Consider the following 14390-nt stretch of genomic DNA (forward strand, 5'->3'; position numbering starts at 1 on the left):
CATTTTTTGATGATTCAAAGTCCGTAACTCAGAAATGCCTGGGTAAATCTGGCTGATTATCAAACTTTACCTAGATTATATAGCCTTACATATTTTTATGAAGTTTGGTGAAGATCCGATGACAATTGTTTGAGTTATTGAGCGGAAACGAGAAAAAACTCAATTTTTCGAAGATTCAAGGGCCATAACTCAGGAGTGTGTTGGTCAATTTGTCTGGTTATCGAACTTGACCTAGATCTTATGACCTTTCACATTTTCATGAAGTGTGATTCGAGGGTCGTAACTCAGGATTGTCTGGGTCAATTTGGCCGATTATCGAACTTGACCTAGATGTTATTGCCTTAAACATTTTTATGAAGTGTGGCGAAGATCCTATGTATGGGTCTAGTAATGATGATACCGCATATAATAGTATGTGTTTTTACCATCAATACTTCATCAATAGAAATTGGGCTTTTCTCCTCCTTCTCTCTCTTTTCAACACAAACAACATACATATAACAACAATAGTACCAATAATAATAATAATATTAATATAACATCATCATAATAGTTTAAATAACATATACCAATTATATATTATTCAAACAAATTCACGTAGTAATATTCCTTCTTGTTTCATATGCTTTGTTTACATTCCAAAAGTGCAAAAGAGCAGACACAAACATTATGATTGGTTATCTCTGTCACGTCCGTGCAAGAGCAGACGCCATTTCAAGGTCACACTGACACTAATGGGATTGTTTACTGTTAATAGACTTTTAAAACGATGGCGCTGATTGGCCGAAATTTCTTATTAAGAATTACAAGTAGGTCAATCCGTTTATAAATAGAAATTTTCCCACGGCGGACGAATAAAAACGCCGCTTTTTAACAGTGTTAGGCTCAGCCAATGTGAAGCTAATTTTTAAACTACTAGATTTTTATTAAAGCACCGCACCAACACTGCAAAGTTTTATATTTGTATCAATGGTACAGCCCAGTAAAATCGGGCTGTCCATTTTATGGCCGTTTTCGACCTTTTAAATGCAGAGTTTTAATTTTAAGCAGTGTGCTCTGGCAATGGTTTATTAACCGAAGTCCCGAGGGTAAACAATCACATTAGTCAGCGGACGACCTTGATATTGCACTTTACAAAAAGTAAACAGTAATAGTTTCTATGCAGAAAATATAAATGAAAGGAAAAGGATAATTACATCCAAAATAACTTTTAAAGAAATTTATGACTTCTACTTGTTATGCTACTATAATTCTTATTAATTATTAATATTAGTATGACGTTGTTATTATATGTTTTTGTTGATTTTTTTTAAAGGAGTGAGAGAGAGAATAGCCCAATTTTTATAAGTAAAGATGGTGAAAACACACATACTGTTGTATGTGGCATCATTATTACTAGACCCATTGTTCAGTATATACTGCAATGGGTTTGTTGGAGTCTTTAGACTTTGTGATCTGTGGTTTGATTGTTAAAATAAACATAATAATATTTTTAATTCAATGTTTCTAGGGAGAGAAAAGATTACACGAAAGTGTGATATGTATAATATATGCAAAACTTATTAATATTTAAGGTTTTTTCAGATCACAAAGTGGTTCAACATTGCCACTATATATCTACATACATAATAAACCTATAGATAGGTGTAATTTAGTTTTTGTGTTAAATATTATGCTAGGAGCTTTAAGCGATGGTAAGATATAGAGATTTGTAAACCTTCATTAATAGGGGAAGGTAGAGCCTGTTTTAATAGCTCTCATAAGAAAAAAGAAGAAAAAAAGAAGGGGATTTGCATGTAAACATGCAATTAAATAGTTTCTAACAAACAATTGAGATTGGTAATGCATTATAGTTGTAAATTATATTTTTAGTATTAAGATTAGCATGTATTTGTATGTGTGGCACAATGTTGAACACTTGCAGACAAGGAATATAGCCGTGATGCTCCAACCTAAGACCCTGTCTGTATGGAACTTATAAGAGGATTGGGCTATGAAAGAAGGACGTCCCCCCAGAGTGACGTTAAGACAATATTTAAAAGAAATTTAATGATAATATTTATATATTTACTGGTTATAGCTTGCGTGTCGCCAAACGGTTACCTCTTTAGGGCCACATAAAAAAAAACAATGGTAAAACAATGTACTTTACAGTTAAAAATTAGACAAAACAAACAAAGTTTATACAAGAAGGCAGATTATGTACAGAATGTACAATATTATATGCACTTATTGATAGGGAAAAAAACAAGTTGCCACCCTGGGGGGTTAAAAGGAGTTTGGAAGTGTAGGTAGGTGTGGTGGGGAAGGGGGTTTCCAGCAGGGGCAAATCAACTTGGGTTTGTGTAGGGGAGATAATTTTGTATGGAGAAGTATTGATGGTTTTGTCCCCTAGACCAGAGGGAGTGCACGGTAAATGGAACTAAGAAAACTACACATGGTGATTAATAAATAAAAAGAAAGAGATAAAACACTCTAATGTTGAAAATACTGAAATATTATAGTAATATGTGGGATTGGTAAGGACCAACTCATACAACAATGCAGGAAATAACCCACAAAAAGCTAGTATCCATACTTTATATATATATGATTCAAGTTAAAAGAAAAAGTACAAGAGCACCTTATATACTTACTATACAAAATTAGTAAGTTTCTCAAGATTAAGATAAAAATTGTACAACAGTACTTTATTTGTTATGATGGTTAATATACCGCTTATAGGGAGAGTTACAACAATCCCATAAATTGAAAATACCCTTAAGGGCGTAAATGGTATTTCAAGGTGTACATGATCCTGCACCGTGCACTCCTGTCTGACATGGCTCTTCGAGTTTGAAGGAGAGGGGGGTGTCAGAGGGGAAGGGAGGGGTGCAATGCAGCCAACATGCCCAGGTTACTGGTCAGCCTCGTCCTTTCTTTTAAATAAAAACTGCCATAAAATATGTATATATTAAGAAACTGAATAATGTAAATGGTGGACTAACGTCCTACTCTCATAAAAAATGTATTAAAATACAGAAGACCAGGTCAATACCATTGGCCTGATTTAGAAAGGGCGGGGTAGAACAATAAACCCATTAAAATCTTAAATTAAAGTTGTGTAAAAAAGACACAAATCCAACACAATTACTAGATTGTGTCAGTTTTGTGCAAAGATTACACAGTTTAAAGGATAACAGTCACAAGACTGGATAATTGGGTGGGTGTTGGCTGCTCTCCCTCCCCCAATGACCTAGATTTTGTTAGTTATCTGACAATCTAGAAGGTATTTGGCGAGGGCAGAGAAGACCGGGCCCCTAGCTGCTCCCTTGGGGTCTAGCACGTTGGAAAGGTTTAAAACTAGTCCATGGGAGTGCAATGCAGCTTCGAGGTGGTCCCTCTGCGCCTTATGGTTAGGACATTGCAGCAGCATGTGGGGCGCAGTGAGGGATTCCTGGCACCTAGGACATGCAGGGTCTATACCGAGGACATACTTTCCCGTGCCACCGGGTAATAGGGTGGTTCCCATCCTCAGGCGCGTGATGGCTCTGTCAAGCACAATGCTTGCTGAGTATCTGTCAGGCGGCCTGAGCGTTTTCGCGGGTCTGGTAAAAGTATGTCGACGGGAAGAAAAATTGTCGGTCCGGAGATTCCACTCACCCATTACAAATTTCTTTGTCAGGGGGTAGATCTCAGTAGGTACCAGAGGTAACCCAGCATCTACGGCCCCACTCAAGAGGCCCTCCTTGGCCCCCCTGTCGGCCTGCTCATTCCCACTGATGTTGACATGTGCTGGACACCATACTAATGTGACCTTTAAAGATTTATCTAGGCACTGTTGATGAAGTTCCAAAATGCTAGCTAAAATATCGGGCCTAGATCTGCTATTTTTGTTTTTTATAGACATTGAGTCTGATAAAATAGCAGTTTTAGTTGGTTTATTGACCAATATCCAGCACAGGGAGTATTTAATTGCCAAAAGTTCTGCTGTAAAAATGGAGAGATTGTTGCTGAGCCTGTGCGTTATGCTAATATTTTTTGAAGGAATTACAAAAGAGTTGGCTACCAAACCAGAGTTAGGGCATTTGGAGCCGTCAGTGTAGATGTTTTAGATGCTCAGCATACATATTATCTATAAGAGAGAGAGCTTCTGACTTGATGAGTTGTGGCAAGTCAGTTTTCGTTATTTTATTAGAGAGTGATAGGTCAACATCAATGGGTCCAAGCGTCCAGGGGGGGGGGGGGGGTCTTGGAGGGCCTCATGTCTGCTACAGGTACCTTGTCGAGGCCGGCATCTTCAACCAGGGTCCTAATACTCGCACCAAAAGGTAGGGCGACATGCTTACGCTAAAGTATTTGCCCCTTGATGAAGGTGCCAGTCCCGACAAGTTTGTTAACGGGGTTTGAACCATGCCGAGACTTAGCCCTGGCCCAGAAGTTAAGGGACTGTTGTTTTCTACGCCAGTCAAGAGGCAGCACACCGGCCTCCTCCTCAAGCAGTGCACCTGGTGTACAGTTTAGGGCTCTCGGAGCTATCCTTAGGGCCTTGTGTTGAATGGCATCAACCATTTTTAGGGCGTTTGGCTTTGCACATGCATAGATCTGGGCTCCATAATCTAGCTTTGGACGTATAAGGGACTTGTAGAGAGTTAAGAGGCTATTTTTTATCTGATCCGAAACCTGTGCCTCTTAACATTCTCATTAAATTTAGGTCCCTTTCGCACCTTTCTGTCAAATATTTGAAGTGGTGAGTAAAAGTTAACTGTTTATCTAGGTACATACCTAGAAATTTCACCACTTTTACAAAGATAATTTTGGTGCCGCCTAAATTTAAGTCCAAAGAGTGCTGAAATTGGTCGCCAAATAGTACTCCTACTGTTTTGGTTGGAAAAATTTTGAATCCCCATTCAATTGCCCATTTCCATATGTAGTCTAAGCCTGCTTGAGGCCTCTTTTGCAGGCGTAACATGTTAGACCCCTTTAACCAAGTGCCTGAGTCATCGGCAAACTGAGAGATAACCATTTCTGAGTCTTTTACGGCATCAGGTAGACCGTTTACGATGAGGGAGAACAGAGTCGGGGATAATACGGACCCCTGGGGGGTTCCGCGGTCAGTTATGGCTACCTCTGATAACTCCCCATCGACCCTGACCTGGATTTTACGGCCCTCTAGAAAAGCTCTTAGGTAGTGGAAACAGTATCTAGTGATTCCATAGTCAGCTAGCTTTTTTAATATTCCAAAGGTCCATGTTAAATCAAAGGCGGCCTGAAGGTCCAAAAAAATTGCTTATACTGATTGCCCTTGATTTTTTGCAGAAAGGATATCATGTTGTAATCTAGCTAGCTGATCAAGAGTGGATCGCCCCTTCCTAAAGCCAGACTGGAAGGGGTTTAGTGTGTTATTTGATTCCAACAAGTGTTCTAATCTGTTTTTGACCATTATTTCTAATAATTTACCTGCATGCGATGTCAAACTTATTGGACGATATGAGTTTGGATCATTTTTGTCTTTACCGGGTTTAGGAATCGGAATCACTGTGGCCTGCTTCCACTCGGGTGGTATCCTGCCTGTCCTATACACCAGATTGAATAAGTTAAGCCAAATTTTCAGAGTTATGGCTGGCATATTTTTAAACATTAAATATGCTATTTTGTCAGGCCCCGTGGCGGTGTTGCTCCTGCTGTTAATGGCACTTAATAATTCTGTTATAGTAAATGGTAAATTGAGAGGCGTGCTGTTGTCCCCAGGCTCATTTAAAATATTTTGGTGCTCAGTCTCAAACCGCTTTTGATAATTCAAAGTTTCAACGGGAAGGTTTGAGTCACTGGAGACAGATTAGAAGTGTCGTACCAAAAATTGAGCCTTTTCCCTTGGGGTAGTGGCAAATTCGCCTTTGTAATTAAGTAGCGGTACAGTGGTGAATGAATTTCCTTTATTCTGTGAATTTTTTGCCAAAAATCCCTAGTATTTTTTTATTAATGATAGCTGAATCACAGAATTCTTTCCAATTTTGAGTTTTTGCGTCCAAAATAACCCGCTTTGCCTGATTTTCGAGGGACCTATAATTAAGAAGATTATGCTCAGCGGGGTTCTTTTTAAGATTTTTTAAAGCATTTTTACGGGCCTGTACCGCATTGGAGCACGCCTCATTCCACCACGGGACCCTATTTCCGCCTTAACCTTGCCGGAGAAGACCGGTATGCTACATTCCGCTATGGACAGTATCTTGCTAGTAAAGGTTGTTACAAAACAGATTTTTGTGTTCTGGGAGTGAACATCTGCAAGGGAGAGATCTGAGCAGAGGTCCCTAAACTGAGCCCAATTAGATTTTTCCAATAAAAACTTTTGCTCTCCTGAGCATTGAGCCTCAGTTCCCTGTGCAATATAGTTGAGCAGGGTAACCTGTTGTGGGAGGTGATCAGATCCCATGGTATCATTAACGGTTGCTCATGCAGACGCACTTGCTATCCTGGCATTAACAGCAGTAAGGTCAATGTGGGAGTTTAAACCAGTGGGGTTAAGTCTGGTTGAGGAACCGTCATTGAGCAGTATAAGATCTTGCTCGTCCAACCATTCTATTACCGCCCGACCTTCTGCATCTGAATTGATGGAACCCCAAGCAGGGTGATGTGCATTAAAGTCGCCTGTGAATATTACATCAAAGGGTCCTTTGAACGGCCTCTTTAAGGAATTTAGGACCATTAGAGTTTCAAGATCACATCCTCTTGAATATAAATTGACCAAGATAAGAGGCCGGTTCTTGTCAATAACCAATTTAATTGCTAATGCCTCAACAGCAGTGCTACCATCAGATTTAAATTGGTTGTTCACTCCCAGGGGTTCATAATTAATATATATGGCAAGGCCACCGGCAATATTATGGTTTAAATTAACAAAATTCTTAATTTCACAGTTATGCCCAGGTATATGTTTTACAGTACGATTGGAAAATTTGGTTTCCTGTAAGCAAAGGATATGGGTACTAGGGTTACTGTCAATAAAATATTTTAACTCTGTAAATTTGTTGGCGGTAAGACCACCAACATTGAATGAAATAATTTGCAGGTTACTGTCCATAGTGGTGTGAAATTAACTTGCTTTTAAACTGATTTAATTTATGATGAGGAGATTTAACTCCTAGTGTATGGCCTGCACAGGCCCCTTTGAGTTTCGCGGGGGTCCTCGCAAGCCGAACAGGTTTTTCATTAACGGAGGGGGTACCGCTGGCCGGGGGGGGGTCATCCTGGATCTGCTACTATTGGAGGGTCCCCAGTTCCAGAATGGATTTTATTAGTTAGAGATTTATCAGGGGGGATGACCTTTGTTAGTGATTCTCTGCAATTTTTAAATCGAGAATAAATTTTGTTATAAATGTAGGATATAACACAACTCCCAGTGGGCCTTTTCTGGTCATTTAGTATCTCAGCAACCAGATCCGCCAGCTCGCTATGATATATTTTCCTATATGTGAGACCTGTTGCTGGCGGATCCTTGATTTTGATAAATGAGTCCCCAGCAAACGAGTTACGTCTGCTGGTGTTGTCGGTAGGGGAGCTCATTGGGGATGTCTGGGACGGTTAGGGGGGACACTAACTCGGTGTTCCTCCTCTATTTCACAGACACCAGAGATAGTAAGATTCTCCAATATACTGGAGTGCACCGACACCAGAGAGTCTCTCCCCGTCACATCAAACATAGAGTCGTCCGACAGTGTAGGGCCACTACAGGTAGTGTCGCTAGCACCGTCGGTCAACGTGGTGGACGGGGAGGATCCCCTGGTAGCCACAGGAGGGCGTCTCTGTGTGGGTGAATCCCCCTGGATAGGCGATACAGGGGGGTGGTGTGTAAGTCAGGTGTATGATTGAGTACCGGTTCCACAAAAGTAACCTTTGGGGGGGGATTTCCTATTAATAGGCTGATGGGGGTACTCTTACCCGCTAGCCCCTCAACTATGGTGCATGTCCTCCCGGCTTGGGGCGAGATAGTACCGGGAGAGGCATGTTTAGGTGAAAAAGCGGAACCGGTTGTGATGATGGTGTTTTGGGCGCCCACGCTGTGGCTTACAGTGTCAGGTGCAAGTAGCCTGCTCTCCGCATCGGACCAGGTCACCCCATAAAAACTGGCAAAGGTGGCTATATGGATAGCCCTCTTATAGGAGGGGCAACCCTTGTAGGATGCGGAGTGCTGGCCGCCACAGTTGGCGCACAAACGAAATTTGTTTGTGCACCTTCTTTGGCAAGTAGCGCCGGCGCAGCGACAGCAAGAGGTGATATTTGAGCATTTACCCCTGCTGGCTATATGTCCAAAGCCCTGGCAATTGAAACAACGGGCAGGTGTGACAGGGCAGGGACAAATTTTTTATTTGGGACTGGTATGGACGTTAAGAAAGAGATTTTGACCAGTCTCGGAAAGCCAGCTGGGGCAGGGCGATAAGGCTCAACCCTTTCCAAATTGGTGATGAGAATATCAGAAATAGGGATCGCAGGTTTGAAAGAAAGCGATGTCTGAAGTTCCATCAAGATCTGGCTTTCCGGGATCCCTGCTATATGACCGTGAACCGTCCTCATGTTCGACGGAGATAAGGCCCGGACCGCGACTTTACCAAGGAAAAAAGTACCCCTAGAAAGAAGGGTGGCAAGCGCTTGAGCGGACTTGAGCTGCAATAGCACGCAGCCAGACGCCAAGGGCACCGTCCGATCAACTAGTCCGGGGAGTACCCCCGCCAAACATGAGGCCAGTTGGAAAATGGTGAGGAAGGACATGATGGGTGCTACACTTCCAGCTGACTGGAGGAGGCACTTAAAGAGCATGGTGTTGTGGGATAGGTGTTGCCTATCCGACCCTGAACGTGCCTCCCCCAGTAAAGGGGTCAGGTTTTGACACTGCCCCTTGGATGGTTTGTTGGTTGGTCTGTTGTGAGACGACATTTTGAGGGATTACACAAGATTGTTTGAAAAGAAATGAAAAGAAATGAAAAGAAAGGAATAATGCTGGTTTAGTGGCAATCCTAAATGTAAATGTGTGAATCTCACAATGATTTTTAATTAGCACAGTTCACAGTACGTGTAAGCACCGCACCGGTAAACAACCCAATATAGTATATATAAGTAAATAAAGATGGTTAATTAGTCATTTGGTAATTTTTAATTTATATGGTGAAAGAGCCAAAAATAATTCCGAATACCAAATGACGTCCGAAATGCTACAAGGTTTTAGAAAATTACGAAAATACAAAAAAAAGGTACAATGGACGGACAAGGTACAATACAGCGTAGTGGGTAGGTGGGTAGGTGATGTTGTCATGATCGGCCCCCTCTGTTTCGTCTGTTTTCTTTTTAAATGGCGGTTTTATCTTTGTTTACAATTTTTTCTTTGCGTTAATGGCGACCGGAAGCTACGTATTGATGAATTTCAAGGTCGTTCTTTGTGCGAATTTTTTATCCCAAAAAGGATTGACCTACTTGCTTTTGCGCGGACGTGACAGAGATAACCAATCAGAGCCATGTTTTTAAATACAGTCAACCAATAAAAACACCGCTTTCTTACACTTTTAGGCAAGACATCGATTATTTATTTTATTGAGTACTGCGTTTTTAACGCTTCTTGAATAAGTATAGATATTTTTAAACCAATAGATTTTTATTAAGGCACCTCACCAACACTGCAAAGTTTTATATTTGTATCAATGGTACAGCCCAGTAAAATCGGACTGTCCATTTTATGGCCGTTTTCGACCTTTTTATGCAGAGTGTTATATGTTAAGCAGTGTGCTCGGGCAATGGTTTATTAACCGAAGTCCCGAGGGTAAGCAACCCCATTAGTCCAGTCCAGATCTTATGACATTTTCTCGAGTTATTGAGCGGAAACGAGAAAAAACCAATTTTACGATGATTCAATGGCCGTAACTCAGGAGTGTCTGTGTCAATTAGGCCGATTTTCGAACTTGTCCTAGATGTTATTGCCTTACACATTTTCATGAAGTGAAGCGAAGTTCCTATGACATTTTCTCGAGATATTTAGCGGAAACGAGAAAAAGCCCAATTTTACGATGATTCAAAGGCCGTAACTCAGGAGTGTCTGGGTCAATTTTGCCGCTTATCGAACTTGACCTAGATCTTATGACCTTACACATTTTCATGAAGTGTATTGAGGATCCTATGACATTTGCTCGAGTTATTGAGTGGAAACGAGAGAAAACACGCAATTGTTCGATGATTCAAGGGCCGTAACTCAGAAGTGCCTGGGTCAATTGGGCTGATTATCAAACTTGACCTAGATGTTATTGCCTTTCACATTATTATTCACAAGTATTGTGAAGATACAATGACAATTGCTTGAGTTATTGAGCGGAAACGAGAAAGACGCAATTTTTCGATGATTCAAGGGTCGTAACTCAGGAGTGTATTGGTCAATTTGGCCGATTATCAAACTTGACCTAGATGGTTCTGCCTTACATATTTTATTTTTTTTATTCAATATCATACATACATTGTAAACATGTATATGATCATACAGCATAGTGATTGTACAAAGCAATAAAGTTCAGACATGTTATACAAGGTATGCTAATATATATATATATTTTTTTAGATAGAAAAGAAAAGAACAACAGAGGAATAGTTATGAAAAATGATGAGTTGTATAAAGTCGGAAAAAAGCATACTGGACTTGTGTGTTTTGTTGTATATTCACAATGATCTTGTCAGATTGAAAAATAAAAATAAAAAAATAAACAAAACTATTTTAGAGAGATAAACTAACATTAGAGTGAAAATGTATATAAGTGGACAAAACATTATGAGAATTTAATCCGATTCCATTTTTGTTCAAAGATTTGTAATGTGTCATTGCTGAGGGCTATTTCTTTCTCAATCTGGATTTTTTATTTAAGACTATGGACAAAACAATTAAAATTTGGTACTTGTTTTTTGTACTTCATATTTAAGATAAAATATTTCATCAATATAACCATAAAATTCACAATATTATTACAGTCTATTGATTTCAATGAGTTAATTCCGAAACTTACATTTAAGAAAGATAGTTTAACGTCTAGTTGATGTTGTTCAAGAAAAGATATTAATTGATTACAAATAGGCTGGATGTGTTTGCACTCCCAAAAAAGATGTTCTATAGTTTCAATGTTTTCACTGCAGAAGTCACACAGATTTGAGTTAGATAATTTGCATTTAAAGAGATATTTATTTGTAGCTATAATTCTATGGATGTATTTATATTGAAAATTTCTCAGTGTGCTTTCAATAGTTGCTTTATATGGCATGGTAAATATGTGTTTCCAATTAAGTTCATTTTCTCCAAAAAGGACTTGCCATTTATTTTGAATTTTGGAGTTTTCTGTAGGGTTTTTAATTTGTAGTGTGTAAAATATTTTATTTGTTTTGTTTTTTCTTCCAAGTATGTTTTCTACAAATGTTGTTTGAGTACATGGTGTATTATTTGTATTGATTTCAGATTTAATGTGTATGGGTACGCTGTTGATTAGTGTGTAGTACTTCAGAAAATTATTTGAAGGTATTCCGTATATGTAGCATATATTATCAAAAGAGTAGAAATCCTTAATTCTGTAGTCATATAATTGGTCGACATATTTAATGCTTCGTTCAAACCAGTCTTTATAGAAAAACGTCTTATTGTTTGAAGTTATGTCTTTATTGTTCCATAAAATTGTTTTACTGCTGGTTTCGGTTTTTAAGTTATGAGTGACATCACTCCACGCTGATAGAACATCAGACAGAAATATGTTTTCGTTTGCAATTTCATGTAAGATAGTATTGCTGATGTTACATTCAAAGAGTAAGGAGTCACCATATTTTTTTAGGATTTTCTGGTAGAATAATTTCCATTTACTCGTATTGGTATTATCTCGGTATCTTTTAACCCAGCTGCATTTGATTGCATTCAAGAATGAGTCAATGTTCGTTACTTGGATAACTCCATTTTCTACAGATTGAATTAACTGAGTTCTTTTTATTTTATCAGGCTTACCGTCCCATATGAAATTAAATATTGCTGATTTTATATCGTTAATAACATCATTTGGTGGATTTGGGAGAACTGTTAATACATATATTAATTTAGGAAGTGCAAACGTTTTCAATACTGTGTTTTTTCCGATTAGTGTAAGTTTACGATGATGCCATGATTTTAAGCAGTTTTTAAAATTCTGTAATTTAGTTAGTATGTTTTTAAGAACTGTATCCTTTTCATTATTTGTGAACGTAATTCCTAACGTTGTGGCTTCATCGGATGTCCAATTAAATTTCATTTCTTTTTTATATTGAACATTACTTTGTTTTAAATTACCTACTCGTAGCACAGTACATTTACTTTTGTTTTGTTTAAGACCCGATGTCATTCCGTAAAGGGTAAGCGACTCTATTAGGTTATGGAAAGAATCGTAATTGTCATTTAAAAAATAAGTTGCATCGTCAGCAAATAAGGATTGTTTTCTTCCTTCGTCAGGTTCTAGTGATATGCCTTTTATGTGTTTATTTGATTGGATGTGATGCGATATATATTCGATGCAAATAATAAATAGCGATGATGAAAGTGGACATCCTTGTCGAACCCCTCGTTCGATGTTAAAACTGTTTGAAAAGAAGCCATTGTTAATGATTATACTGTTAATATCAGTATAGAATAGTTTGACCCATTGAATGAGACTTTCACCAAAGTTCATATTTTCTAAGCAAGAGAACATAAATGAATGATCAAACGAATCGAATGCCCTTTTAAAGTCTGCAAAGAATATTAGACCAGGATTATTTGAATTGTTGAAATAGTTTATGCATTCTTGGATAAGACGGACGTTTTCACCAATGTAACGTCCTTTTATGAAACCAGATTGAGATTTTGAAATGATTGATGGTAATATTTTTTTTATTCTGTTTGCTATACTTTTAGTTGCAATTTTATAATCATTGTTTAGTAAACTAATCGGGCGCCAGTTTGATAAGGATTCTAAGTTTTTTCCGGGTTTTGGAATAAGTGATATAATACCTTGTTTTTGTAGCGTAGTTAAGTTTTCGTTGTTAAATGAATAGTTAAGTGAATTAATTAGATGTGTTTTTATATCATTCCAGAATATTTTATAAAATTCGATTGTGATGCCATCAGATCCTGGGCTTTTGTTATTTTGCATTTCTTTTAGGGCTTATCCACATTCATATTCATTAAGCAATCCGTCGCACAGTTGTTTTTCCTCCTGGTTTAAAGCGTGATGTGTATTTTTAAAAAGGGTGTTATTTTCAGCATTTTTTCGTTTATAGAGGGTTTCGAAAAATAAACGTTGTTCTTCTAGTATTTGAGTTCTGTTTGTTATATCTTTGCCATTGACTACTAATTTGTGTACAGTTTTTTGTTCACTTCTACGTTTTTCAATGTTTGCGAAATATTTTGTATTTTTTAATTGTGTTCAACATGCTGTGCACGCGCTCTTAGTATTATTCCATTGAGTTGTGTATGATAGATTCCATCTAATATTTGTTTTTTTTAATGTTATTTCATTTTCAATGTCGGTGGTATCATTTGTGTTTGTTTGATGCAATTGTTTTTCAAGTGTTTCAATGGTTTTGATGGTTTCAGTTTCAAGTTTGTGTGTTTCTTTTTGTTTAAATGGTGTGTATCTAATTGTTGTGTTACGTATATTTCCTTTTATTACTTCCCATAAGGTGTTTGGGTTTGCATCTTTGTTATTTTGAACTGTATTTAATATTTCTTGTTTTATTTGTGTTTGATATTGTGTATCTAATAAGATGCTGTTGTTAATTTTAAAGTATCCTGGGCCTCTTTCAGGTTGTATATTGTGCAGTTTAAGTTCAACTAGAGAGTGGTCAGTCATAAATCCTGGTTTTATGTTACATGTGTTAATAATGTTGCAAAGAGATTCAGATATTAAAAAATAGTCTAATCTACAAAATATTGTTGGTTTTGAGTTTGAGTGCCAGGTAAATTTGCTTTCGTTTGGGTATATTGTACGCCAGATATCTATCATATTGTAGTTTTCAATTATGTTATTTAAAATGTTTCTATTTTTAGTATGAGTAAAAAGGCTTCCATTCTTTTTATCCAATAATGGGTTCACGACAGTATTGAAATCACCACCGATTATAATACTTTTATCTTGGTTATTAATTATAAAGGATTGTAATGTTTCGTAAAATGTGGAATCATCTATGTTAGGACCGTAGACGTTGATTAATGTGAATTGTGTTTCATGTATTTTGATATCTATACTTGCTAGTCTGCCAATTATTATTTCGTTAAAGTTATCAACTGTGATCCCTATGTTACTTTTTATCAGAAAGGCAATGCCTTGTTTATTAGTATGGAGTCCACTAAGGTAGATGTCCCCGTCCCATTCATCTTTTAAGGTTTGTGCTAAAGT

This window comes from Dreissena polymorpha, chromosome 3 (genome assembly GCF_020536995.1).
Source record: "Dreissena polymorpha isolate Duluth1 chromosome 3, UMN_Dpol_1.0, whole genome shotgun sequence".
In the NCBI taxonomy this organism is placed as follows: domain Eukaryota; kingdom Metazoa; phylum Mollusca; class Bivalvia; order Myida; family Dreissenidae; genus Dreissena; species Dreissena polymorpha.